This window comes from Erythrolamprus reginae, chromosome 4, assembly GCF_031021105.1.
Source record: "Erythrolamprus reginae isolate rEryReg1 chromosome 4, rEryReg1.hap1, whole genome shotgun sequence".
NCBI lineage: Eukaryota > Metazoa > Chordata > Lepidosauria > Squamata > Dipsadidae > Erythrolamprus > Erythrolamprus reginae.
In genome coordinates this window covers 65,836,275-65,863,258 of record NC_091953.1, presented here as the reverse complement: position 1 = coordinate 65,863,258, position 26,984 = coordinate 65,836,275, and the positions used below count along the sequence as shown (strand labels likewise).

Sequence of the window (26,984 nt, the reverse complement as noted above, 5' to 3'; positions counted from 1 at the left end):
CCCTGGTGACCTTGGTCGAGGGGCGGGCCCCTGAAGAAGAGGAGGTCGAGGCCTGGGGGATATTGGTAATCTCATCGCCTGTAGGCCTGGCCTCTCTGGGACCTTTTGTTGTGCCTCTCTTGGGAAAAGTAGCCATAGTCTGACAATTAACAGAAGACCAGGCTGAGCCAAATAACTGAATTATTAGGGAGAAGAATTTCAAAGCCTTCCCAAGAGGAATGGATCCTGCTCCGAGGCCTCGGAGCTGCTGAGACTTGAGGGCAATCTGGGCAAACCCAGAGTTCGTGTCCCCAAATACAGCGTGGCCAGCCTCCCTAAACTTTAATTAAAGTAACCAAGGCACTCTGGTTGGAGGCTTAGCCGGTGGAGAATTAAGCCTGAGCGTCCCAAAGCCCACTCCGGGATCCACGCGGTGGACTGAGGCCTACACGGCTGGCAGGAGGCCAACACGAGAGGCCTAACTTTAAAAAAGGGCGCGAAGGCCTTCGCGCCGAAAAATCGCTCCGTAATAAAATTCTTAAAGGGGAAGCGATCGACTAAGTCCAGGAGACTAGAACAAGCGTCTCACTCCGCAGGAGGTATTTTTTAAGCCCTTTAACATTTATACAATAATGGATCAATGAATCAATACTTGCACCAAGACCTCCAGGCCAAAGGATTAAAGGAATCCACAAGCAGCAGCGGGGATCGTAAACGGCAAAACAGCCGGGGGAAAACGAAACCGCAACTTCTCCCAAGGAAAAAAGCCGAGCCACAAACGGCTGGCGCTAATAGTGCAAGTAAATAAATAATGATAAACAATTCTTACTACTTTTGAAGGAAAAGATCGAAGGGAAGGTGTTAGAATGTTGAACGAGCTATCACAATACAACTGCAGGATATGCGAACTGAGCGAATTCTGGGGAAGGGGCGGATCCGGCAAGCTTTTTTAACACTAGGCTCAGTTCCACCGGATTGGACATGAGCAACCCGTGTGACTGCTGGACCCGCTCCTTCAGTACGGAGAAGTTTTAAGTTTTTGAGAAAAGGGAGAAAGGATATAACAATACTCCTCAAGTATCTAGAACAGCGGTCCCCAAACTACAGCCCGCGGGCCACATGCGGCCCACTGAGGCCATTTATCTGGTCCACGGGTCTTTTCCAAGGCCGCACTGGAAAAGCAGTGAGAACGTCCCCCTCAATCTCATCTCACCCGAGGTAAATTAAGGCTTGCCAAAAGCCGAGCTGGGCACAACACACACACATACACACACACACACCCGCCTCCTCCTCCTCTTTGAGTTGCTAGCTCCCGTTTTCTGAATGGGGATTGCATGGGAGTCCGGGGTCGGAGGGTGGAGGCTTGTCGGGTGAGTCCTCCGCAGGGAGAGAAGAGGGAGGGTGAAAGAGGGAAAAGAGAGAGAGAGAAGTGGAGAGAAAGAAAGAAAATAGGCGTTGATTGCTTACCTGAACGCCTCTTCTCGTACGGTGAGCGGGTACAGCAGTCACATGGGTTGCTCATGTCCAATCCGGTGGAACTGAGCCTAGTATTAAAAAAGCTTGCCGGATCCGCCCCTTCCCCAGAATTCGCGAATCCATAGACTAGGCTCAGTTGTGAAGCTCTGTAGTGTTCAACTCTCATTGTTAGAGGAAGAAAGAGATAGAAAGGTAAAGAAGACACATACAAGGGCGGGAAGTGACTGCTGTACCCGCTCACCGTACGAGAAGAGGCGTTCAGGTAAGCAATCAACGCCTATTCTCCGTACTGAAGGAGCGGGTCCAGCAGTCACATGGGACATACCCAATAGATGGTCCCTAGGGTGGGATTAGCTTGCTATCGTGTGAGATAACGGATTGGAGTACCCTTCTGCCGAAGGCAGCGTCCGCTGAAGCGTAAGAATCAATTTTGTAGTGCCTGATGAAGGAATTTGGCGAGGCCCAAGTGGCTGCTTTGCAGACCTCCTCCAACGGGGCTTGAGTCGCCCAAGCGGCCGAGGTGGCTGCGCTCCTGGTGGAATGCGCAGTGATGTTCCTTGGAACTGAGAGGGAGGCCGACTCATAGGCCTTAGATATAGTCCCTCTGATCCAACGGCCTATTACTGTTGAAGACACTTTGGCCCCCATGACTCTGGGATGATAGGCTACAAAAAGTGCTTCTGACCTCCGAAAGGGTCCTGTGCGTTGGATATATATTCTCAGCGCTCTGGTGAGATCCAGGGTGTGCCATCTAATTGCCAAGGGATGGTCTCGTTGGAGGCAGAAGGAAGGTAGGACAATATCCTGAGATCTGTGGAACATGGAACTGACCTTGGGTAAGAAGGTGGGGTCCAGTCGCAAGACTACCTTGTCCTGATGGAATTGGCAAAGGTCCTGCCTGATTGAGAGGGCAGCCAGCTCCGAAATGCGTCGGGCAGAGGTAATAGCCACCAGAAAGGCTACCTTAAAGGATAGGTACCTGAGGGACGCCGATTTTAGGGGTTCGTATGGTGCCTGCGTGAGGGAGTGGAGAACCCGTGGCAAATCCCAGGATGGATACCTGTGGACCTTGGAAGGTCTGAGGTTGGCTATGCCCTTGAGGAATTCCTGAACTTCAGGGAAGGATCGGAGAGGCTGTCTGCGGGGGCCCCCTAGGACAGATGAAATGGCTGCCAGATGACGCCGGAGGGTGCTGGTAGAGAGTCCTTTATGGAAACCTTGCATAAGGAAGGAAATAATTCTGTGTATGGGGATGCACAGAGGGGAGAGACCTTCCTGAAGACACCACTGGTGAAACTTGGACCACGTGTGGTCGTAGATTCGGTTGGTCGAGCCCCTTCTGGCCTTTAGAATGACCTCCACTGAATCAGGGTCATGCCCACGCAGCTCTAAATCTCTCCTGATAACAGCCAGGCGGTGAGGTGGAATCACTCCGGGTCTGGATGGAAAGAGGCCCCCTGCCGCAGCATATCCCCCGAAACGGGGAGTCGCCAAGGGTCCTGGACGGACAGCTGTTGGAGATCTGCGAACCAGGGCCGGCGGGGCCAATGAGGGGCGATTAAGATTACTCGGGCCCTCTCGGTGAGGACCTTGTGAATCACGTCCGGGAGGATTGGAATCGGAGGAAATGCATAGAGTAGGCCTGGAGGCCATGGACTCCGGAGGGCATTGATCGCTTCCGCTCCCGGGGATGGAAATCTGGAATAGAAGCGAGGGAGTTGGGCGTTCGCATTGGTCGCGAAGAGATCCAGGACTGGTAGGCCGAATCTGAGGGTGATTTGATGGAACAGGTCTTGATGGAGGTTCCACTCTCCTGGGTCTATCGTTGCTCGGGATAGCCAATCCGCCTGGATGTTGAGACTCCCCGAGATGTGATCGGCTAGGAGCGACTGGAGATGTTTTTCCGCCCAAAGGCCCAGCTTGAGGGCCTCCCTCATGAGAGCCTTGGATCTCGTGCCCCCTTGCCTGCAGATATGGCTTTTTGTGGCAATGTTGTCGGTGAGAATGAGAACGTGCCGGTTGGGGATGCGAGGAGAGAAATGCTTCAGAGCCAGGGAGACGGCTCTTAACTCTAGCCAATTTATTGGCCTGGAAGCTTCCTCCGGGGACCACGTGCCCTGGGCTATCATCCCCTGGGCGTGGGCGCCCCATCCCGATAGACTGGCATCTGTGGTGATGACAAATTGATCCGGGCACCTGAACGGGGATCCTCTGTCTATGGCCGGAGACTTCCACCACTTGAAGGATCTGCGAACACTCAGTGGGATGACAATGCGTCGATTTGAGTTGCTGTGCCCCGATCTCTGAAAAGGCAACAGAAGCCACTGGAGTTCCCTAGCATGAAGGCGAGCCCAGGGAATGATGCCTATGCATGACACCATCTTCCCCAAAAGAGAAGATAGAGTAACTATGGATACTGAAGGGTTAGATAAAATGTTAGAAATTAACTCCACTATACTGAGTTTTCTCTCGGGAGAGAGAAAAACCTGGGAAGATTTTGAATCAATAATGGCTCCCAGGTGAGGAATGGAAGTGGAAGGTTGGAGGTGACTTTTTTCAAAGTTGATGGAAAACCCATGGTCCTGAAGGACTGACATGGTGACAGAAAGGTCTGATTTCACTCTCTCTAGGGAGTTCCCATGAATTAAAATATCATCAAGATAACATAAAATGTGGATGGGAGACGCCCGGATATAGGCCGCCAGGGACCCCAAGAGCTTTGTGAAGACCCGAGGGGCCGAGGAAAGGCCAAATGGCATCGCCCTATACTGGAAATGCCTGCCTTGAAAGGAAAAACGTAAAAATTTTCTGTGGCATTTGGCTATAGGAATGTGAAGGTAGGCCTCAGTGAGGTCTAAGGAGACCATGAAATCTCCCGAGTGAATGGCGGCCAAAATAGAAGACAAGGAGTGCATTTTAAACTTCCTATATTTGATGAATAGGTTTAGTTTCTTTAAATCCAAAATGGCTCTCCAACCTCCGGAGGACTTTGGAACCATAAATAAGATGGAGTAAAAACCTAGGCCCTTCTGACCGGAAGGGACCGGCTGAATGGCTCTAATGGACAATAGATGAGAAATGGCCTCCTCCATACGGTTACAATCTGAGGATGACCTGGGCGAAGGGCAGGAAATAAAACGTTTAGGGGGAGGAGAAATAAATTCTAAAAGAAGGCCTGATTGAACAGTGTCAATGACCCAAGGGTCCTTGGAGGTGAGACGCCAATTTGCAGCGAAATGAGCTAGGCGACCCCCTATGGGAATGGAGGAAAGGTTACCATCTAGGTTTTTTTGAAGCCCTGTTAGAGGCAGCTCCCCTTTGGAAACGAAAACCCCTACCCCTGGAGTTCCTACCTTGGGAACGAAAGCGGGGGGAATACTGACCTGGAGATCTCTGATAGGAAGCCGCTTGATCTTGCTGGCGCCCTGGGCGACGAAAGGACTGCGTTTTAGTAACCTTTTTTGTGGTTGGGCCCAAAACCTTCTTCTTGTCTGTGGTCTCCGTGAGGAGAGGATCCAGAAGATCACCGAAGAGAAGGTCGCGCTTTAAGGGGCCCTGGGATAACTGCCACTTTTGGCGAACTCCCGCTTGCCAAGGGCGAATCCATAGGAGTCTTCTTGCCGTTGTAGAGGCTGCAATAGACTTAGCAGAAAATCTAGTAGATTGTAAGGTGGCATCAGCCACGTACTGGGCAGCTGCAAAGACCTTGTTGAAGTCTTGTTGACCTCTCAAGTCATCTGGAGGAATGTGCTGTTGAAGTTGGCGAAGCCACAGCAGCATGGCTCTGGAGAAGAAGGAGGCTGCTGCAGAACTTTTAATGGCCCAGGAATCAGCGGAGAAACCTCTTTTGAGCATTTGCTCGATGCGCTTGTCCTCTGGACGGAGGACTTCCTCCGCCTCGCCTGGCACAGCCGCTGCCGAGTGAAGAATTTTGACAGGTTCATCTGGTTTGGGAAAGGATAGAAGCTCCTCATAGGAAGAGGAGAGTTTATACAACTTTCTGTCCTTGGTAGAGGGATTAAGGCCAGAGGCTGGAAAATCCCACTGTTTAAGTAAGGCATCTTTAAATAATTTAGGCATAGGGATTACCTCGTTATCCTCCTGTTCCTCTGTGAAGTAAGGTAAATTCTCCTCCGGGGGATCAGTGGAAGTGGAGGCTTGTTTCTCCTGGGCCGCTAATCCCGTAGAAATTCTAGCTTTGAGGAGGAGAGATTTGAATAGTTGAGAAGGGAAAATAGTAATGGGAGGAGGGACCTTTATTTGGGATTCCTCGTCCTCAGATAAGCCCTGGAAAGGGTCTTCATCCTCCTCTACATCCTCATATTCATCTTGGGAGGACTCTGAGTCATCCTGAATAGGAGCTCTGACCGCTGGGGAAGAACCCAAGGGGCGGGAGGAACGAGAAGGAGGAAGAGGTAAAGGAAGCTCATTGATGGAGGAGAATTTGGCATCAATGGCTTTGGACAACACAGCAAAAATAGATTGGAACTCAGGAGGTAAACTGGAAATATCAGCAGAAATGGCAGAAGAATCCCTAAAGGCCTGGGAGGATCCTGGCTGGGGGGAATCTTCCATAATATCTGGTTCCTCTGGACCTATGCCCCATAGGTTAGGTTGGGGTCTGTCTAGGTTTGGCTCATCCAGAGATAACACAGGGACCCCAGAAGGAGGCAGGCTAGAGGCCTCTGGTGGGTCTTGACTACTGATTACTTGGGCCTGCACTTTCAAACGTTTTGCTGATTTATCATGAATCTTTTGTAGGGCTAGGTCCCTTCTCTTCTCGGCCCTGGTGACCTTGGTCGAGGGGCGGGCCCCTGGAGAAGAGGAGGAAGAGGCCTGGGGGATACTAGTAATCTCATCGCCTGTAGGCCTGGCCTCTCTGGGACCTTTAGTTGTGCCTCTCTTGGGAAAGGTAGCCATAGTCTGACAATTAACAGAAGACAAGGCTGAGCCAATAATTAAATTATAAGGAGAAGATTTCAAGGACTTCCCAAGAGGAATGGATCCTGCTTCGAGGCCTCGAAGCTGCTGAAACGTGAGGACAATCTGGGCAAACCCAGAGTTCGTGCCCCCAAATCCAGCGGGGCCAGCCTCCCTAAACTTTGCAATTAAGTAAAACCAAGGCACTCTGGTTGGAGGCTAGGCCGGTGGAGAATTTAGCCTGGGACCCCCAAGGCCCGCTCCCGGATCCACGCGGTGGACTGAGGCCTACGCGGCTGGCAGAAGGCCAACACGAGAGGCCTAGATTTTTTAAGAAAGGGCGCGAAGGCCTTCGCGCCAAAAAATCGCTTCGTAGAATTTCTTAAGGGGAAAAGCGATCGACTAAGTCCAGGAGACTAAAGGCGTCCCACTCCGCAGGAGGTATTTTATAAGCCCTTAAATATAGTTTTATACAATAATTAAGCAATAATCCAATAATAAATACTTGCACCAGGACCTCCAGGCCAAGGGATTAGAAGAATCCACAAGCGGCCGCAGGAATCGTAACCGGCAAAACCGCCGGGGGAAAACGAAACCGCAACTTCTCCCAAGTAAAAAAACCTAGCCGCTTTTTATTTTTTTTCCTTTTAAAAACGGCTGGCGCAAATAGTGCAAGTAATTGAATAAAGACAATAAATCTTACTACTTTTTTGAAGGAAAGGTCGAAGGGAAGGTGTTAGAATGTTGAACGAGCATTCACAATACAACCGCAGGATATGCGAACTGAGCGAATTCTGGGGAAGGGGCGGATCCGGCAAGCTTTTTTAATACTAGGCTCAGTTCCACCGGATTGGACATGAGCAACCCATGTGACTGCTGGACCCGCTCCTTCAGTACGGAGAAGGGAAAGAGAAGGGGGAAAGAGAGAAAGAAGTGGGGAGGAAGGAAGGAGGGAAGGAAGGAAGGGGGAGAAGGAGGGAGAGAGAAAGGGAGGGAGGGAGGAAGAGAAATAGCAAGAGAGAGAGTGAGAAAGACAGAGCAAGAGACAGAAAGAAAGCAAGAGAGAGAGCAAGAGAGAGAGAAAGAAATAAGGTATGTGCAGTGTGCATAGGAATCTGTTCACAGGGTTTTTTTATAGTCCGGCCCTCCAACAGTCCGAGGGACAGTGAATTGGCCCCCTGTGTAAAAAGTTTGGGGACCCCTGATCTAGAACATCAACAATGATATTGCAAGAAAAAGTCCATTTTTAAAAAATTCCAGCATTGCAGGACAGAAGATAATTGATCTATACAGGTAGTCCTTGATTTACAATAGTTCATTTAGTGATAATTCCATAGCACTGAAAAAAGTGACATATGATCATTATCAACTCTTACAACTGTTGCAGCATCCTGACAGTCACGTGATCAAAATTCACATGCTTGACAGCTGACTCCTGTTTATGATGGTTGCAGAGTCCTGAACTTATGTGATCACCTTTTGTGACTTTCTGTCAAGCAAAATCAATGGGGAAGCCAGATTCACTTAATAGCTTTGATATTAGCTTATCATTTTAGGATTCACTGAAAAACAGTGGCAAACATAAAATGGAGTAAAGGTCACTTAACAAATGTCTGAACTTAGCAACAGAAATTTTGGGCTCAATTCTGGTCATAAGTCAAGTAATACAGAATTAATATTCCAACCAAATGTTAGAAAAAACTTTGTAACAGTGGAACCAAGGAAGTATACTCTCCTTAACTGCATGCTGGGCAACCAGGTTCTGGAATGCTTTAATTTGGATTCCTGTACTGAGCAGGGGTTACATTCCATATTTTAAGTGGCCCCTACCAACCCTATCACCGCACACTTAACATTCAGGTCAGGGGTGGCCCAAAATGTCTATTCTCCAGAAACCTAAACTTTTAAGGACTCAGCTAAACTTTTAAGGACTCCCATGCTGCTAGATATGTTATTTTATTTTAGATTTTAAAAAGTCAGTTATATACTGTATAGACAATAAAGAACTATTATCTAGCCTTTTCCTAGCCCCGAAAGAGGAATTTATTTGCTCAGTGTTTATTTAACTATTTTCTCTGATCTGAAGAGCACTGGTTTCCACTTTGCCAACTTTAACTTTTACAGCGGTTCGAGTATTAATGTTGCCTAACATTTCCTTCAAAAATTATTGATTATACAGTCAACTGTTACACTCCTTATTGCTTGTTTATAGTTACCAAAATTACCACAGTTACATAGATAATAAGAGAATGGGGGGGAAATTAAACAAAACAGTTTGTGGATGTTGGAATTCAGGGGTGCCTATGGTTCAAAGTTCATAGTTCAGCCAATTTATGGTGATCACTAACCACCATCACATATCCAATGAATAAACCATTCCATTGGGGTTTTCTGTCTGATCCTACCCACTCTGTATTACATAAATTGTATTATTTCAAAGTGTACTCTGAACAACCTTTGAACCCCACCCCCACCCCCAAAAAAAGCTTGATAAACAAATCAAAACTCTGTGCCTTTTTCTTGGACAGTTATTTCTGAACTTCATTCGCAAGTAAAAATACTTATGTTCAGCTGAAGCAGAATTAAAGATATAAGACATTTCCTTCTATTTCATCTAAAAGATTCCTCTAATGAGGGTCAACGTAAAAAAAAAAATCCATATATAAAATTATTAGCTACTGTACTAAATCATATCAGTGATAAGCACATTGTTCAAAACTCTTTTTAAGCAATTACTGAGCAAGATGCTACAGTACTTACCAATATAAGTAGTAGGAAAGAGCCAGGACAATCAGCATGGAACAAACACCTGTTAACAAAAACATTCCTGATCGGTTTGTCAGCATATTTTAAAGAAATTTTTCGTTTTCCAGATAATGGCAAGAAAAAAGCAACTGGAATTTAGCAGTCCTTGCTTGAAGAATAAATCTTCCTTGACATGCAAGAAGGATTATGATCACAAAAACACCGGAGTTGCAAATCTGAAAACACTGTGGCCACTAAAAAAGCCTTCTCAGAAACTGTCTATTCTCCCAGCACCATTTCTTTTCTCAATAGCATTATTGTTAAACAATCCAAATATTTAAATACAATTTAAAGAACCACAATAAAAGCAAAGAAAACATAAAGACCTTACAGTAAACATTACTGTCAGCACTGATATATTGAGTCACTGACTTAATCCAATTATTGTCTTAAGGTAAACTGCAATGCAAAGCTTCACAAGATCTTGTGTTGCACAATGGGGGAAGAGCAAAGGATAAGATAATAAATGGAGTGGTGTAGATATGGACATTTTTATAATTTACTCATGATAGAATCAATTCTTGTTTTTTAAAAAATCTAGAGTGTATCTTTAAATTTATTTATACCATGCTTTTTATTAGAAACATTTGCATTTATAACACTTATTACTTTAAAATAGATTCATAAAAGAAAGGCTTTGGAATAAAACTAGGATAATTTTTTTTTAAACTACAGTATTTATTTTCTAATAGCTACTAGCAGCTCAAATAATATAAGTCTGTTGGATAAAATACATATGTATGGATACAGTTCATATAGCTACCTCAATTACTGTATTTATGTGTGTGGCATGCACACATTGTACAAAGCTTTAAATTAGTTAATTTATAGCATCAAATCAATCAGAAAGATACGAAAATGATTCAGAGAAAAACTGAACTTTCTGCCTTTGAAAGTCCAGAGTATTGCAGGTTTCCTTCTGTATATGAATATAGTTGACCTTGCAGGGCTGGGGGGGGGGGGGTGAGAGAGGTGATGGCTCTCTGATAGTGACATAAGCATCTAACTAATGACTTTTATCATTTTCACAATTGCTTGCTCTCGCTCTTTCTCTTAAATTTCTTTAGGCTACCTGATCTGGAGGGTAAGAAGCAAAAAGAGACAGATTTATTCCACTGCTCTTTTTTCAGTTTGTGCTCAATTGTAAAAACACACAGTATTTGTGATGAAGAAATGTGTAAGCCACATGTTCAATCTTCAAGAAAAGAAAGATCTTATCAATCTGCAAGAAAAGTTCTTCAGGAATCCTTAGGAGGCACCCATAATTAGTAAAAACCAAACCATGTTAGCTCATAAGGAACAAAATATCAATATTCACTGTATAACTGGCTTGCTAGCACAGAAATGTACAGTATATGCTTCTGAGTTTTTTATTAAATTTTTATGCTGCCCATCTCGCTGATACAGCTACTCTGGTGGCTTACAATTTGATAAATGGTTAAAAAAAAAGTCCTACAGAACAATTAAATTTAGAAGAATTAAATAGAAAAGGTAAAAACCAATACAATGGGTGATCTGGGGGTGGGAATTTTCTCTATCCAATCAGCCACCACAATGGAGCAGGCCCCTGTTGGGATCATAGGCTAGTTCAGCAGAATGTTTCACCAAGCAAGATGGAACACACATCAGATGAAGAATCCAGAATGTACATCAATTTGTCCACAGTGATTCAACTATGAGATCTTCTGTTAAACCCAAATGGAGATTAAATACTGAATGCTGCACTGATACTGATCCAGATATACTGTAACAATAAACATTATTCGCCATGCTGAAAAGAAGCCGAATTCTGATTCTAATTCCAGTCTATATAAGGTTAAAATTATGTTTCTGAAGCTGAGTTAAATCTACAAAATAGGCAAAAGGAGACAGTATATGTTACTTCAAAATTCTCAATGTTTGGTTTAGGAAGGATGCACAACGGCAATTGATTTCACTGAGATCTATGTCCATACCTTGCATTGGCATCCTTCAGTCTCGAAAGACTATGGTAGGTGCTCTGGATTCCATATCTTATAGTCAAGAAAAAGAGGCACACATCCAAAAAGAAAAACATTTATAGTTCTGTTTATTTAACAGAGTTCCACAATACCAAACTTTGATTAATAGAAAAAAGGAATTAAAATATAAAAGGGCTATTATTATGCACTGGATTATGTGTCAGATATGTATTAAAATTTTGGAATGTGATAAAATAACCAACTGTAACTATATTGGGTTCCTAATGAATTATTCAAAATGCTTTGATTTCCCAATAAGACTAAGACTTAAGACTAAGAAAAGCACCTCATTTGTCCTAAATGAATTTGACAAGAAAAAAATGTGGGGAACAATTAACATAATATGAATATAAGTTATGTAATCAAGGGATATGAAGTAGCTACAAATGTGGTTGCTTTTCTCTCTCGTATTAATATCTTCTAAATAGGAAAGGTCTGATAAAACAAAATATTTAAATGAGTTTAGATGTGCATTTAAGGCCTTCCCCTTTCAACACAAACAGCTCCAAATGGATGGCTAGTGTTAGAATCCTTCAAAAGGCTACATTTCCATTTCTAGCCTGGCATAGTGGACCAACAAGTGTGAAGCTGATGTGAAAACACTAAAGAACAAGTAACATCAGCTTGTTCTCTGGTCTGGAATATAAAGCTAGTAAAAAGTAGGAGGGCTAAAAAAAGATAATTAAGCAAACACAGTGTGCAGCTGTTAATGTATTACTTCTGTCTCCTGTAGCACAAAAGCTTTCCAGTAGTTTTAAAAATATTTTAAGTACTGTACTGTATTATCATACATTCAACTATTGTTTATTTTATGTAATATAATCCTGTATCATAATCCTTTAATGGAGATGTGATCCCCTTGCTTGGTGCTAAATGCTATGGTTAGAAATATCTCATGAATCACAGATTAGTGCAATTTGCATGTCATTTTCATTAACAAGGTAAATGCCAAAGATCAGAAGATGTACCTGTCCCTATTAGCTGGCATTATTGACTTATACCATTCTGGAAATAGATCAACTTTTAAAGGACTTGCAAAGCAGACAGATGGGCAAGTTGGTTTATTCTTATCTTCTTTTAGTTATTGCTCCTGAATATTTTCTCAAACATTTTCATGCATCAGCAATGTAAGAAACAGCTCTCTGTTTTAGATTATAAAGAATAATTTAGATTTTTGAAAACTGCATAGAAAAACTATTTACATCTTTCAAAAGTAAAGACAATCTTGCTTAAAAATCTGTGTTTGGGGGGCTGAATTGGGGGGAGGGGGGATTCAGCTGGTTCTAACTGCTTTGGCGAACTGCACAGTTTGGAAAACCAGTAAATCACACCACTGGACGACCCCTTCCCTCCTAGCCCTTCTGCCAAATGGGCAAGTCCACAGCGCATCTCCCCCCCCCCCGCCGCCGCGGTATGGAATAGGACTTTTAAGCTCCTACCGTTGCCCATGCCTGCTTCTCTTCCAGGGTTCAGCTGTGTGCATTATCCACCAGCTTTTCTCCTTGGCTGGCCGGCCCCTCTCCTTTCACCCTGGGCCAATGGGCTTCAGCCCCCCGTCTCAGGCCCTTCATCATTTGCCAAAATACAGTTCACCCTGGGCTTTTGGGTGCACAGAACAGCTTGCCGCCAGTCAATAGGATGACTGCCAATGCTGGCAACCAGAAGCCATGGCATGATTGATGAAGGGGCTGGGAAGCTTTGGGGAAAGTGCTGCAGCCAAATGGCCATAGGCATTTGTTAGGAGAAAGAATGGGAAGGGGTGAAAGCTGCCTGTACCTGATCCTGCCTCCAGCTTTTATTAGTCTATTTCGTAATTGTGTGCAATGGCAGGCAAGTAATTAATAGGGTTTTGTTGCCATATTCTCGATGGTTCAGCTGATCCAAATTCGGACACTTGGCAACTGACTTGAACTTATGACAGTCTGTGTCCCAGAGTCATGTGATCTCCCTTTGTGATCTGACCAACAAAGTCCATGCGGAAGCAGGATTCACTTAGCAATCATGTGACTTACTTAAAAGCTGCAGCTATTTGATTAGTATGGATGGCAGGAATGGTCATAAAATGGGTGAAAGCTCACTGAACAGCGGTCTCGCTTAGCAATGGAGATTCGAGGCTCAATGGTGGACATACAGTAAATCAAGTGGTACCCTTGCCCTTCCCTTATGAGTGTGACAATCATCTTTGCTTTCAAATTCTCAATCTGGTCCATTGACGTCCATTGTTGGATGATGTTTGAGTAAGATGCTCATTTTAACAACACTCTGGGCTCAATTGTGGTCATTAGTCAAGGATTATCTCTTCCTTCCTCTGTATGGCAGCCTTGCCCTAGCAAACTCCTTCCTTTTTTCTGGGAATTTTCCTCTCTGTTAGAGGCACCAACCCAGATTATATAAATTCTTCTGCTGGAGCAGGGGATTGGATTAGATGTCCTCTGGGATCCCTTCCAGCCCTGGATTGCTGTGCTGTTTCAAAGAGCCCTCTAAAGTGCATTTAGTGCCAGGGTTTGTCATGCTTTTTCTCCCCCCCCCTTCCTTCCTAACTTCCTCCCTATCTCATTCACTTTCCCTTCCTCCCCTTTCTTTGTTTCCCTCCTTTTCTTTCTTTCTATTTCTTTTTCTCTCTCCACCCTTTCTTTTCTTTCTTGTTTTCCTTCTCCCTCTTTCTCTTTTCCCTTTCTCCTTTCCTCCATTCATCCATATCTCATTCACTTTCCCTAACTTCCTTCCATCCCTTCCTTCCTTCTTTCCTTCCTTCCTTCCTGCCTTCACTCCTTGTTTCCCTTCTTTTCTTTCTTTCCCTTTCTCCTTCTTTCTTTTTCTTTTTGGATTTTTTTAAACTAAAAAAAGAGCAAAATTTCTGGCTAAACGTGCCCATTGCAGAAATTGATGCCTTAACAACCAGTTCATGACTGCCATAAAAGTCAATTTAATGACTGCCATAAAAATGGTTGTAAAATAGAGTCCCACTAGACATATGACAGAAATTCTGGTCCCAACTGCGGTCATTAGTGAAGGACTACCTATAGTTGAAAATGGTCTTTTTTTACCTTTCTGGTTTACAATATGATTTACTGCAATTAGTAACATCTAGATCAGTGATCAATTTTGGCCATCTATAACTTGATATAGAGATATAGAGAAACAGCATTTTGATTTCCTGAGTCATTTAGTTCAGAAAATATTAAATACTCTTAGCCAACAAATATTTGTTAATTTCAATATTTTTTATGAAGGACTTTGAAAATACAGGATATTTTCAGTTAGAAAATTTCCAATAACATAATAATAATAATAAATAATAATAATAATAATAATAATAATAATAATAATAATAATAATAATAATTTATTAGATTTGTATGCCGCCCCTCTCCGAAGACTCGGGGCAGCTCACAACAACAATAACAACAATGTTACAATGGAAAACAAATCTAATATTAAAAGACAGTTAAAAACCTCATCATTTAAAAAACCATGCAACACACGCATACCATACATAAAATGTAAAAGCCTGGGGGAGGTGTCTCAGTTCTCCCATGCCTGGCGATACAGGTGGGTCTTAAGTAATTTGCGAAAGACAAGGAATGTGGGGGCAGTTCTAATCTCTGAGGGGAGTTGATTCTGTGCCTTATTCTATTGTTACCTTAACAATTTTCCCAGATAAAAGCAGTAATAGAAATAATGCAGTAAAAGTTACAAATGGTGCTTGACGTCCATGTAGTTTTCTGAAAAAGGGAGAATAATTTCTCAATAAAAGCCTTTTTTAAAAGCATGAATACAAAAGGATGTTCCTGTCGGAATAAACTAAGGTGGGGAAGCAGTGGTCCTTTTCACAGCTCTAACCACTTGGCCAATAGTGATGAATGTTGGGAGTTGTTAAACGACCTGGTGAGCCACAGAATTCCTGCCATTGATATAATAATTTATTTAATGACCATATTTGGTCCAAGCAAATTTACCGTTAAATACACTGCAATTGCTTCATAATCAAAAGCATTTCCCAAACACTTGGTAAAAATATGCTGGTAGAATGAATGTTCTGTCTTGAATATATAACTGCTTGGATAGGACCAAGGGACATTATTCTAAGTTAATTAAACTGGGATCATACAGACTCAGATCAAGCTTCAGCAACAGATCTCTACTGCAATATTTATTTTTATAATAGTTCTCTAGGGATCTATTTGAGGTTGTGTTTACCTCTGTTAATTAAAGGAATACCCCCATGGGAAACCGATACCGCTGCTAAGATTGCAGTACAGTTGCATTATTTTTTTAACCAATGAGAATATCAGAATTCTTATGGGCTGCTTTCTTTGTTTTAAACCAGATTTATTTTAAATTTTAAAATATTATTTGGGCGAACTATCCAATGCAATTTTTTTCACAATTAAATATTAATGAGATATTAGCCAAATTTCATAACTTGATTCTCTCTGTGAAGATTTCATAGGATTTCAAAGAGTTAAACAATCTGTTTAATAACTATACTGTATACTCATTGATATTGCTTAGCCACTTCAACTATTTCATATACCATAACAACTTCTCTACCCTCCAGAAAGCCTACCAGTCAGTGATTTAGAGGCATCTTCTCTATTCTGTTATATTCTTTAATCCAAAACTATGTACTCTTCATTATATATATAGCCCTTCTCAAAGCACCCAAGCAGCGTATCTTCTGAATGTGTGTGTACACTGTACATGTACAAATGATATTGCCATTAAGCTAGCTAATGAAGAAGTGGATCTACACATAAACATTTGTAGATGTTGTGATAGCTATTAATAAGCATATGTCCATTTTTCATTTTCTTATATGATTCAATGTTTCATTGTTTCCAATATAAAATCACTTTATTCCTTAAAATTATTTTAAAATGTTGACTTCTCTGTTCCAGAAGATCCTCGCATACAATGTAATTTACCAGCTTACTACTTTCCTTATTATTTGTGCAATTTTTATTTCTGCAATTTATATGCCGCCCAATTCCTGTTGCACTCTGGGCGGCTAGTGATTAGCGATCTGCCCATTCAGACATATTGGGAAAGGATCTTTACTTGCTCAACAGCAGCAAAAATCAATAGAACCTGGGGGCAATTTAAAGAGTAAATAGAAAAACAGAAAACAGAAAACAGTACTGAAAGACAATTGCTTAATAGTGTATAAATAGTGGGAGAGCATTACAGAAATGTTCTGGAAAGCAGTAAGAAAATCTGCCATTAAGCTTTTCCAAACACATGCCAATGACACATTAAGCTAAGTTTATCAGCACTAGTTGAAGAATAACAGCAGTTAAGAACAACAGTTTGAGTTTTATGGCCTTTTATATTGCAGTGTCAATAAAAGCTAGGTATGAACTATGTTTTCTTTCCCCAGATTCCAATAATCCAAAATGACTCCAACATCTTGTTAACTCTTGTTATCTTCAACCACCTTGTATGATATTTGGACTGTGTAACTTCTATTGCTTTTTTGCCTATCTGTAAATAATAATAATATTGTTATATTTTGTACTCAGTCTGATTCATTGACTGACTAACCCACATTGTTACATTAACTCTACTTAAAGTTTGTTGAAGGTTTATTACCTAGACATTCTAACAGTATTAAAGATAATTTAAAAAAAAAAGATATCTACAAGCCCATTAAATTAGCAGCAGATTTTCATCTATCTGAAGTGTTTCTGATTTTTCATTATCAAAATAATTGCAGCTCAAATTAAAATGAAAACCTTCACAATGACCAACTAAGCAGCTCAGAGTTGCTCAGCAGTGAGATAGGCAGCATAATCAAACAAATAAATAGTGAATTTATACGAGCATACCTTTAAAAACATTATTTATAAGCACAGCTCAAAATGTAGTTTGGAAGTTTAACTGGTCTGAGAAAATATTATCCTGATATCCAACTTTGCATTTTTATTCGTTGCTGAAAATTAAAAATAAATGAATACTAGAACTAAAAAATGGAATGCATATACATTCATTATCAATCTTATGAATGGATATTTAAAATAAGTTTTCATTCACATCTATATTATTATTATTATTATTATTATTATTATTATTATTATTATTATTATTAATTGGATTTGTATGCCGCCCCTCTCCGTAGACTCGGGGCGGCTAACAACAATAATAAAAAACATCATGCAAATCCAATACTAAAAACAACTAAAATACCCTTATTATAAAACTAAACATCCATACAAACAAACATACCATGCATAAATTATAAAGGCTTAGGGGGAAAGAATGTCTCAATTCCCCCATGCCTGAAAAGAGAGGTGGGTTTTAAGGAGCTTACGAAAGGCAAGGAGGGTGGGGGCAATTCTAATCTCTAGGGGGAGTTGATTCCAGAGGGTCGGGGCTGCCACAGAGAAGGCTTTTCCCCTGGGCCCCGCCAAGCGACATTGTTTTGTTGACGGGACCCGGAGGAGGCCCACTCTGTATAATGGCAGCTCCTGGAGAGATCTGGAAAGTTACCCCTATTATTAGAAGACTATTGATTACAAAGTCTGCAATATAAATAACGGTAATAGAACCTGGAAGCGTGATCACCATGTTCTATAGGACAAGTTGGTCAATTTGGATCATAGACTCACACTGAATTCCATGAAACATAGGACTGCGGTCCTAGAGAAGTCTCTGTACTTATTTCAATTGAAGTAAAAGTTCTCATTTAATTTTCAATGTTTTCTATGACTGTGATTTCTAGGGCCTATGTAGCATTCTTTTCTTTCAAGACTCTTATTCAGATAAATGTAGATGAGCCTTTTTCTCTATCCATCACTGCAAGTAGGATAGCAAAAACACAAGGCACCTCTCAGTGTCTTTCCAAGCTCATAGAATTAAAGGGAAAAGCCATTACCCTTTGCTCCTCTCTGTGGTTCTTCCAATTGGAAAAGAAAAAGGCATCCAAAGATTCACAATGAACTGCTTATTTGCAGACTTATTTGAAGACAGATAAGCAACTAGAAGACAAGGACACATTCTACTCCATTTCTACACTTTCATTGCTTCCAACCAATTTCAATCTTTAGCTGGTTCCTCTACTGATTGTTTATCATTATCCATTCTGATTGCAGAAATCAGGCTGGGTGGATGAATGCCAGCAATCTGGAAAAAATCAGACCCTGGTACTGGTGATCAAAAAAGCAATCAGGATACAAGTCCAAAGAAGGAAGTAGGATCAGAAGAAAAAATGGTCTAGGCTAGGGCTATGATGGCAAACCTATAGCATGCCGAGCCATATTGGTGGGCACATGCTCAGGTCCGATGTACATGTGCACACCAGCCAACTGTTTTTCAGGCCTTCTGGACCCACAAAGAGTCAAGAAACTGGCTGTTTTCAGCCTCCGGAGGGTGCTCTCTCCCCAAACTCCAGAGCATTTATGGCCTCCGAAGGGCTTCCGGGGGGGGGGGGGGTTGAGGAAGGAAGTTTTTATTAATTTATTATTTATTTATCTATCTATCTATTTATTGGATTTATATGCCACTCCTCTCTGAGGACTTGGGGCAGCTTACAATATATAAAAACAATACAAAATATCCAAATACCCTCCCCAGACTCCTAGAAAGGCTCTGAAGCCTGGGAAGAGAAAAAAAATGGGCCTTCCAGTCCAATGGAATGTTTCTGGCCTCCAGAGGACCTGGGGGGGGAGAGAGGCCATTTTCACCCTCCCCAGGCTCCTAGAAAGGCTGTGGACCTTGTGGAGAGCAAAACGGGCCTTCCGGTCCAATTGGAAGTCGGCAGATGGAATGTTTCTGGCCTCTGGCGGGGCTCTGGAGGGCCTCTGGGATGGGGGCAGGCTGTTTCACCATCTCCAGCCTCTTAGAAAGGCTCTGAAGCCTAGGGAGAGCGACAAATGTGCATGACATTGCATGCCAGGAATGGGGGGGGGGGTCGTGTGCACATGCATGGTGGGCACATGGAATTATGAGTATGGGCATGTGTACGCACAACCCCCTTCCCCCCATGTCCCCCCCCACACACACACACTTTTGGCACACGAACCAAAAAAGGTTTGCCATCACTGGTCTAGGGCAAACCCAGAAAGGAGACACATGCTAAACTTAAGGTAGGGGAATCCTGTTGCTGAATATCAGCACCCAAGCAATACAGCTGAGAACTGCAGCATCAAGAGCGCCACAGGTTTCCTAAACTTGATACAAGTAAAGCTGCTAGAATATGAAGACTATAAAGTTTTTTCTGCCCAGGATGAGCCAATAGATAGTGGGAAATATTGATCCAAAATAGATTAGATATGGCCTTTTCCCTGGAGGGAACCCCAGGGGCCTAAAGCCATTAGTAAATAAGCTATAAAGTGGTCTTGCTTTGGACAAATGTTGAACCAAACTGTTATTGTCTTTAATCTTCTTTGGCTGAGATCAGGGAGGAAGTTCTGAAATAATCCAAAAGAGAAGACAAAGTTCTAAGACTAAAAGATCAAAAATGCCAACAGATTTTTGCAGAAAGCTGAAGGGAGGAGAAAAAGATGCTAAGAATAAAACTTCAGTAGGAGCTCTGTAAGAAAGCTGATTATTAGGTAGTCGTAGGAAAGCTCAGAAAAGCAACAATAAGATCTCAAGGAGAGGGAAAAGCTGAGCCTTAAGCTTCTGAGATCATCAGTGAATTCGACCAGATGAAGAATTAGGATAAGGACAATTTGATACTAAAATACGCTTTGTGTTCTAAGTCAGTTACTTTTTAATAGAAAAAAAGAGACAGCATTGCAAATGTTGAGAACTAGAAAATGAGACATTGAGGTTAATCCTGGTGACAGAGTTACTACAATGGCCCTTCAAATCAAATATCTTGTGAAAAAGTGTAGCAGAACCATTGCCAAAAACTTTCAATATTTGAATATGATGGTGAGGATATTCCTTGAGCTATTTCCTTGAGATATTTCCCACCCATATCGTTAATCTCCAAAGACAGAAATGAGATTTTTCAATTAGCCTCACCATAGCAAACTTGGGTTTGAAAATGCTAGTCCCTTATCATGCAACATCTCCCAAACTCCACTGTCATGGGCAAGTGCTCCTTTCCTCTTTTTTCCAAGCCCCTGACCTTGCCTTGTATTATTGGACATCTTCTATGCTCTTGATTTTTGGCTGCATTCCAAATCAAAATCGCTATCTTGCAGTCTACATCCAAATACGTAAGATTGAACGGGAGAGCGATAAGGTCTTCTTGGGTTAGAAACAAATTTCGAAGTACCTCTGCGATTAGCATAAGGCAAGATCTTACGTTTGTCCTTATCCTTGGTTAGCAGCAGTTCCAAAGCAGGTCCAAAGAGATGTTGTCCATCGAAAGGAGAGGTAGCAAGTTTCCACTTATGTTTGGCATCCGCTTGCCAGGAGCAGAGCCAGAGCATCCTACGGGCCACAGTGGAAGTTGCCATAGTGCGGGAGGCGAATCTGGCTGCTTGAAGTGAAGCGTCCGCAGTGAAGCGCGCCGCTGCTAGCATCTTGGCGATGTCTTGCTGAGATCTAGTATCATCAGGTGAAATCCTTTCTTGTAGATCCTGCAGCCAGGTCAAATTTGCCCAGGCAAAGAAAGAAGCCGAAGTGGCCGCCTTCACTGCCCAGGCACCAGTTTGGTGATTTTTTATGAGAGTCTGCTCGACTCTTTTGTCCTTTAGCTTCATCAATTCTGCTGCCTCTCCCGGGAGATTGGGGGGGGGGGGACAAGAGGGCGGTAATGGGAGTGTCCACCTTGGGTGGCTCCAGGGAAGGGGCTAGTTCTGGGCCAACATTGAAGGGCATGGGGCCTGCTGAAGGGAAGAGCCACTGTTGTTGAACTGACTCTATAAACAGGGGTGGACAAGGTATTACTTGAGCCTCAGGCGTGTTTAGGGAAAAGAGGGAGTTAATGTCTAATCTAGAGGGAACTGAGGGGTTTGTTGTAGCCAATTTTGCTGCGTTCCTAGCCTTGAATAACAAGGAACGGAATAAGGAGGGATGGAAGAGCCCTGCAATAGCGGGGGGGTGGGGTGGTCAGGGGGGATACCTTCATTGTCTGATAGCTCCAAATCCGGCCCTCTATCCTCCTCCTCTGCTGTGCCACGAAACTCTGGTGCATAACTCATATGACGTAGGGTCTGAGTAACCAGGGCCTGAGGTGAACTCAAAGGGGCTGCAGAAGGAACTGGTTGGACTGCAGCAGGATTAGAGTCTTGTGTCCCCCTCATCATCTGCATGCATTGAGACATACTCTGGGAGACTGCTGCCGAGATAACAGCCTGTATATTGGCAGGATCCTGAAACCCCTGAATGACCGGCACATACTGATAGGCCATGGTAGGAACTGCAGCAGGGCTTGAATAGGCCTGAGAGAGGGGAAAGGGTGCAGAGGGGAGAGGAAGGACAAGAAGTATAGAGGTAGGGGGTACATTTAAGGGCTGGCCTGAAGCCCCCAAATATCAGAGTCTGTTAGAGCCAAATTGTGGGATTCCATTAAAACTGAATCTGCCTGGTCAGTAGGAAGAGCTGCAACCTCAGTGCACACTTCTGCCTTGGATGCTTTATCACAGAGTCTCGTTAAAGCCTTGTGCATCCTGATCTCAGATTTCTTTGAGGCCTTAGTTATTTTAGGCCTGGTCTCCTTAGCCTTAAAGACTCTCTTTTTTGAGTGCGCAAAGGAGAACCCCACGTTGCTGGGGCCAGGAGCATGAGAATCCCGTTCAGAGGTAGATAAGGAGACCCCAGAATCTTGTTCTGCCGAGGCAGGGGTTGCCATCACTAGGAGTAAAGACAGGCCCAGACAAAATGGCGGTTTGTAGTTAAAATGGCTACCAAGGAGGGAGGCATAGATTGTCTTAGTTAGATAAGCCTCAGTGAATAATATTGCAGCTCTCAGTTCAAGATGGCAACAAGGTAATGGCGCCGTTTTATTTAATCTTTTTTTATTTCTATATATCCAAATTTAAATTAGCAATTTCGGCTTAGCTGCTTCGAAAACCCACTTCAGTGTCCTCCAGAAAACACAATTACGCAGCTCTCAAAATAGTCCTAAATCACGGACAATTGAGGGGATGGCGCATCGCGCTACCGCAGGAGCCGGTCAGCTGATAGGCGCTGATAAAGAATGGTGAAATACAGGGAGCCGGGTGATTGCAGCAGAGGAAATAATGCCAAAATTGCTTTTCGGGCTGATGCCTGCCTCGGCGACTTCTGTCGCCGGCTCTGAATGCCCCCGGGAAGGACTTGGCTGCTAGAATCCTAAGATCACCTCCCCCGCCCGGTTAAGTAAGGCTCCAATTAATCTTGTAAAGGAATCGTTATAACGCGGCAGAAGAGTCTGGGCCTGACGAATTGGAAGGAAGCCTTCCGTCGCTCTCAGAATGCCTTCCCAAGGCAGCAGCCAAAAGGGAAGGAGGGAAACTCAGGGAGGGTTTATTATAATTATTATTTTTAAAATTTAAGGATTTACCTGGAAAGTAAGGAAGAGGATAGAAATAAAGGTGAAGTAACAGTCAGTCAGTGAGTTGACCACACATGTCCTGCTGAGGACTGAGGAAAAAAGTGGGAAGACTGACAGAATTTGAGCTTTTATAACATGGGCTCAGTCCTGATTGGTTGACGGACAGAGGTCAACCCACTGACTGTGGACTACTCCAATGATTGGAGAAACTAAATCCGCCTGCCTCACAAAAGGCATATGGGATTGACAAGATTTACCACAGCAACAACTACCTGAAGCAGGATTGTATCCAACTATAAATGTGAGAATGGAGGAAAGTATGGAGTTTTATATAGAAACTAAATTTCTAAGATGATCCATATTACTTCGGGCTTTGGGTATAAAAATAGCATCTCCATACATATCGTCAGGTAACTCTACCAATTATACAGTTATAACTGTGAAATACTGCTTGAAGCTGTAATATAAACAAATATATTTGAACTAATTAATGAATCAAAATTGATATATGTGAAGCAACATCAACTGATGATAATTTTTTACTTTCAGTGCAAACAACTAGCTTCCATAATTATTACAATTTATCATAATCACAGTCCCTGCTATATTTCCAAAACATATGGTAAAAGAAACTGAAATCATCATCTCCTGCAGGCTAGGATAGCGATTCTGATGCAATAAATGATAACTTTTTAAAAATACTAAAACATGACCATTGTCAGATAGGATGTTTCTTGGAAAACAGTGTTTTCAAAAGCAATTTTAAATACTGTGCAGCAAGAATAGCAAGTAGTAACACCACTGTAACACATGAGCAAGCATTAGAAGGCGCCTCCAAGGCATACATTGTTGAAAGAGTAAATTTTCACAAATACTGTACTATCAATATGCAATGCCTAGTGCCACCTATTTGAAATTGCATAGTGACCAGCCAAATTGCCATGCAAGTGTCCTGCAGTCTACTAAGCAAGAACATGGGAGAAAAATAGAACTGTAGAAAATCAATTGTACTAGTACATATTCATCAAAATATTCAAATATTCACTCTCGTTCTAATTCTTTCAGTGTTTCATACAAAAAGTCCTTATGTTTTGTTGTGATTCAGCCTGAGGCTCCTCAGGGACCGGCTGGAGCTCTGCCGGATCCATGCCCAGAGGAGGAGGACAGTGAACAGGAGGGGGAGGACCAGGCAGACGGGGGAGAGGAACGTCAGGAAGAGGAGGAGGGAGAGCAGCCTGAGACCCCCCGGGGGGGGGGGGGCTCTCCCCAGCTAGTAGCCTGGATTGATTGGATGAAGACGCACAGGCTATAATAGACATGAGGCAGCGACGAGCAGCTCAAAGACGGGGCCAATTAGAAAGGTATTTCCATCCCTGAATTGGCAACAGCTGGGTTTGGGTGTGGTTCTCCTCAGCAGGGTTGAAAAGGCAGGCCCGACCTTACAGTCTTGTGGAGAGTTATCAACTGGGAGTCCTGTGACCTTGCTTCGATCCTCGGCATCTCTGATCTTGGCTTGTGGCCTAGAAGCCTGGAAGACTTGGGGGAGGCGTGGGTTTTATTATCTCCAGCGTTGTTTTTGCCAGCAAGAATCCTGTTTTATTGCCTGGCCTTCGTGAAACCTCTGTGAAGCTTCATAGTGTTCCTGTCTGTAAGAACAGTTTTTGTTACCTGTGTTTGATTTGAATTATATAAACTGCCTTTGCTTTTTACCAGTGTGTCTGGATACTCTTTTTGGTTGGTGTTGGCGTCTGGGGGGACCCAGACAGAACATGTTTACTCTCATATTCTATTAGTAATGTGCACAGCTGTACCTAAATGGAAAGCTGATATAAATTTGACATTACAGTAGTACCATGGATGACTTTTTGATAAGACATAAGATTTCCAAGTTAGTACAGAATACACTTACAGGTACTTTGCAAAGTCAACTTTTCTATGTCAGTGAAGATTCTCGAGCAACCAGTAGACTTCATCACTGAGGAAGCTACTTCAATAAGCTGTGTTGAGAATAGGTGCTTCAGAAGAATATTGATGTCCAACTTGCTTCAACTTACAAAAATTTAATAAAAGAAGTCAAGAAATAGGGAGATGCAGACTAAAAAGGAGTGAGAAAAAGACATGGTACAGGTAATCCTCAAGTTATGACCGTTCACTAAGCAACAATTCAAAGTTATGACATCCTCTCAAAGTACTTATGACTTGGTCCTGAAATTACATATGTTGCAGTACCACAGTGCTCATTTGCCCTTACAACCAGAGACATTGCAATATGCCCAGGGAAGGGCTGCCCGTCGCCGGTGCTACTGATGTACTACCGGCAATGGGTGTAGGCACGCGTGCGTCCTGTGGGAGTGCACTTTGGTGCGAGATTTGGTTTACTGCGCATGTGCAGAAGCTGAATCTCACGCACAATTCGGTTTCCTGCACATGCGCAGAAGCAAAAAACCCACTGAAAATCAGTGAAACCTCACACACGCAAGTGTTCTTGCGCAAGATTTGGCTTCCTGCACATGCCCAGAAGCTGAATCTCATGCCAACGTGCATGCCCACCCATAAGTTGGAGCTCCATTTTTCCAACCGCAACTGTGCATCTGACCGTACCAGCTGCAGCCCAATACTGAATATGCCCCCTGCCTATTCCCCACCCCCCATCCTGCCCTCCACAGGCACTGGGCTTGCTTTGCCAGCCCATCATATGAGTTCCTCCCCACCCTGTCACGAATCACTCATTTACCTTTAGAAGTCTCTAGAGCTCTAGAATAGGTTGGGCCTTGTGGTAGAAAAGCGACTGTCTCTCTCAGAAGCTGGCAAAGCTGGGGGGGGGGGGTGTTTCCCTCCTTAGATCTCACGTTGTTACAAACACTTGTTTTTGCACCCAGAAGAAATCATCCATAACAGGGGTCGCAAACTTTTTGGGATTCGTGTGCCAAAAAGGGGGTCAAACATGTGCATGCCTATACTCATAATTCCATGTACCCCCTCCTGACATGGGGTGGCATGCCTATTTTTCGTTCTTCCCAGGCTTCAGAGACTTTCTAGGAGCCTGGGGAGGGTGAAAACAACTTCCCCCCACCTCCAGAGGTCAGAAATGTTCAGTTTGCTGACTTCCGATTGGTATTCTCTCTATATGCACACAGAAATTCCTGACTAGCAAAATTTGGAGATAATTACATACAATCTTTATCGCAAAATGAAGTATAGCCTTATATACTACCTACAAAGGTGATGGGAAATGATGAAACATCTTCCATCTTAGTTTTTTGAACCCTCTTATGAATGCAAATCGATATAGAAACACCTTTTTTGCACAACCTTTATATAGTAGCTGATCAGAAAATACAAACCTTCACTATTAAACAAGGATGAGTCATTGCTTTAAAATTAGTCAATTTCCAAACTTCTCCTAGTAGGCTTGGAACATTTTCCTTCTATTGAGGAAACAAATAGACCGAGACCGCCTTCTGCCGCACGAATCCCAGCGACCAGTTAGGTCCCACAGAGTTGGCCTTCTCCGGATCCCGTCGACTAAACAATGTCATCTGGCGGCACCCAGGGGAAGAGACGTCTAGAGAAGCGATGGAGGAAGAGTAAGTCTGAATCCGACCGATGTGCCGGTGCCTGGAGGCTGTTGGGATCTGGATGGGTGTCAACAGACTCAAACTCAACCCTGATAAGACGGAGTGACTGTGGGTTTTGCCTCCCAAGGACAATTTTATCTGTCTGTCCATCACCCTGGGGGGGGAATCATTGACCCCCCCTCAGAGAGGGTCTGCAACTTGGGCGTCCTCCTCGATCCACAGCTAACATTAGAGAAACATCTTTCAGCGGTGGCGAGGGAGGCGTTTGCCCAGGTTCGCCTGGTGCACCAGTTGCGGTCCTATTTGGACCGGGAGTCACTGCTCACAGTCACTCATGCCCTCATCACCTCGAGGCTAGACTACTGCAATGCTCTCTACATGGGGCTACCTTTGAAAAGTGTTCGGAAACTTTAGATCGTGCAGAATGCAGCTGTGAGAGCAGTCATAGGCTTCCCCAAATATGCCCATGTTACACCAACACTCCACAGTCTGCATTGGTTGCCGATCAGTTTCCGATCACAATTCAAAGTGTTGGTTATGACCTATAAAGCCCTTCATGGCACCGGACCAGATTATCTCAGGGACCGCCTTCTGCTGCACGAATCCCAGCGACCAGTTAGGTCCCACAGAGTGGGCCTTCTCTAGGTCCCGTCAACTAAACAATGTCATTTGGCGGGACCTAGGGGAAGAGCCTTCTCTGTGGCGGCCCTGGCCCTTTGGAACCAACTCCCCCCAGAGATTAGAATTGCCTCCACCCTCCTCGCCTTTCGTAAGCTTCTTAAAACCCACCTCTGCT

General features: G+C 43.3%; 1 protein-coding gene across 3 annotated transcripts in view; it reads right to left on the bottom strand.

The window, feature by feature from the left end:
- The window catches only part of AGPAT3 (1-acylglycerol-3-phosphate O-acyltransferase 3), a 92,493-nt gene that overhangs the window by 47,422 nt on the left and 18,087 nt on the right, over positions 1-26,984 (bottom strand). The window contains exon 2 of one of the 3 annotated variants that reach the window (XM_070750517.1): positions 9,136-9,184. The exons of the other annotated variants lie outside the window; for them this stretch is intronic. The gene's annotated coding sequence lies outside the window, so the exon portion shown is untranslated. The remainder of the gene's footprint in view (positions 1-9,135; positions 9,185-26,984) is intronic. 3 annotated transcript variants of the gene reach the window in all.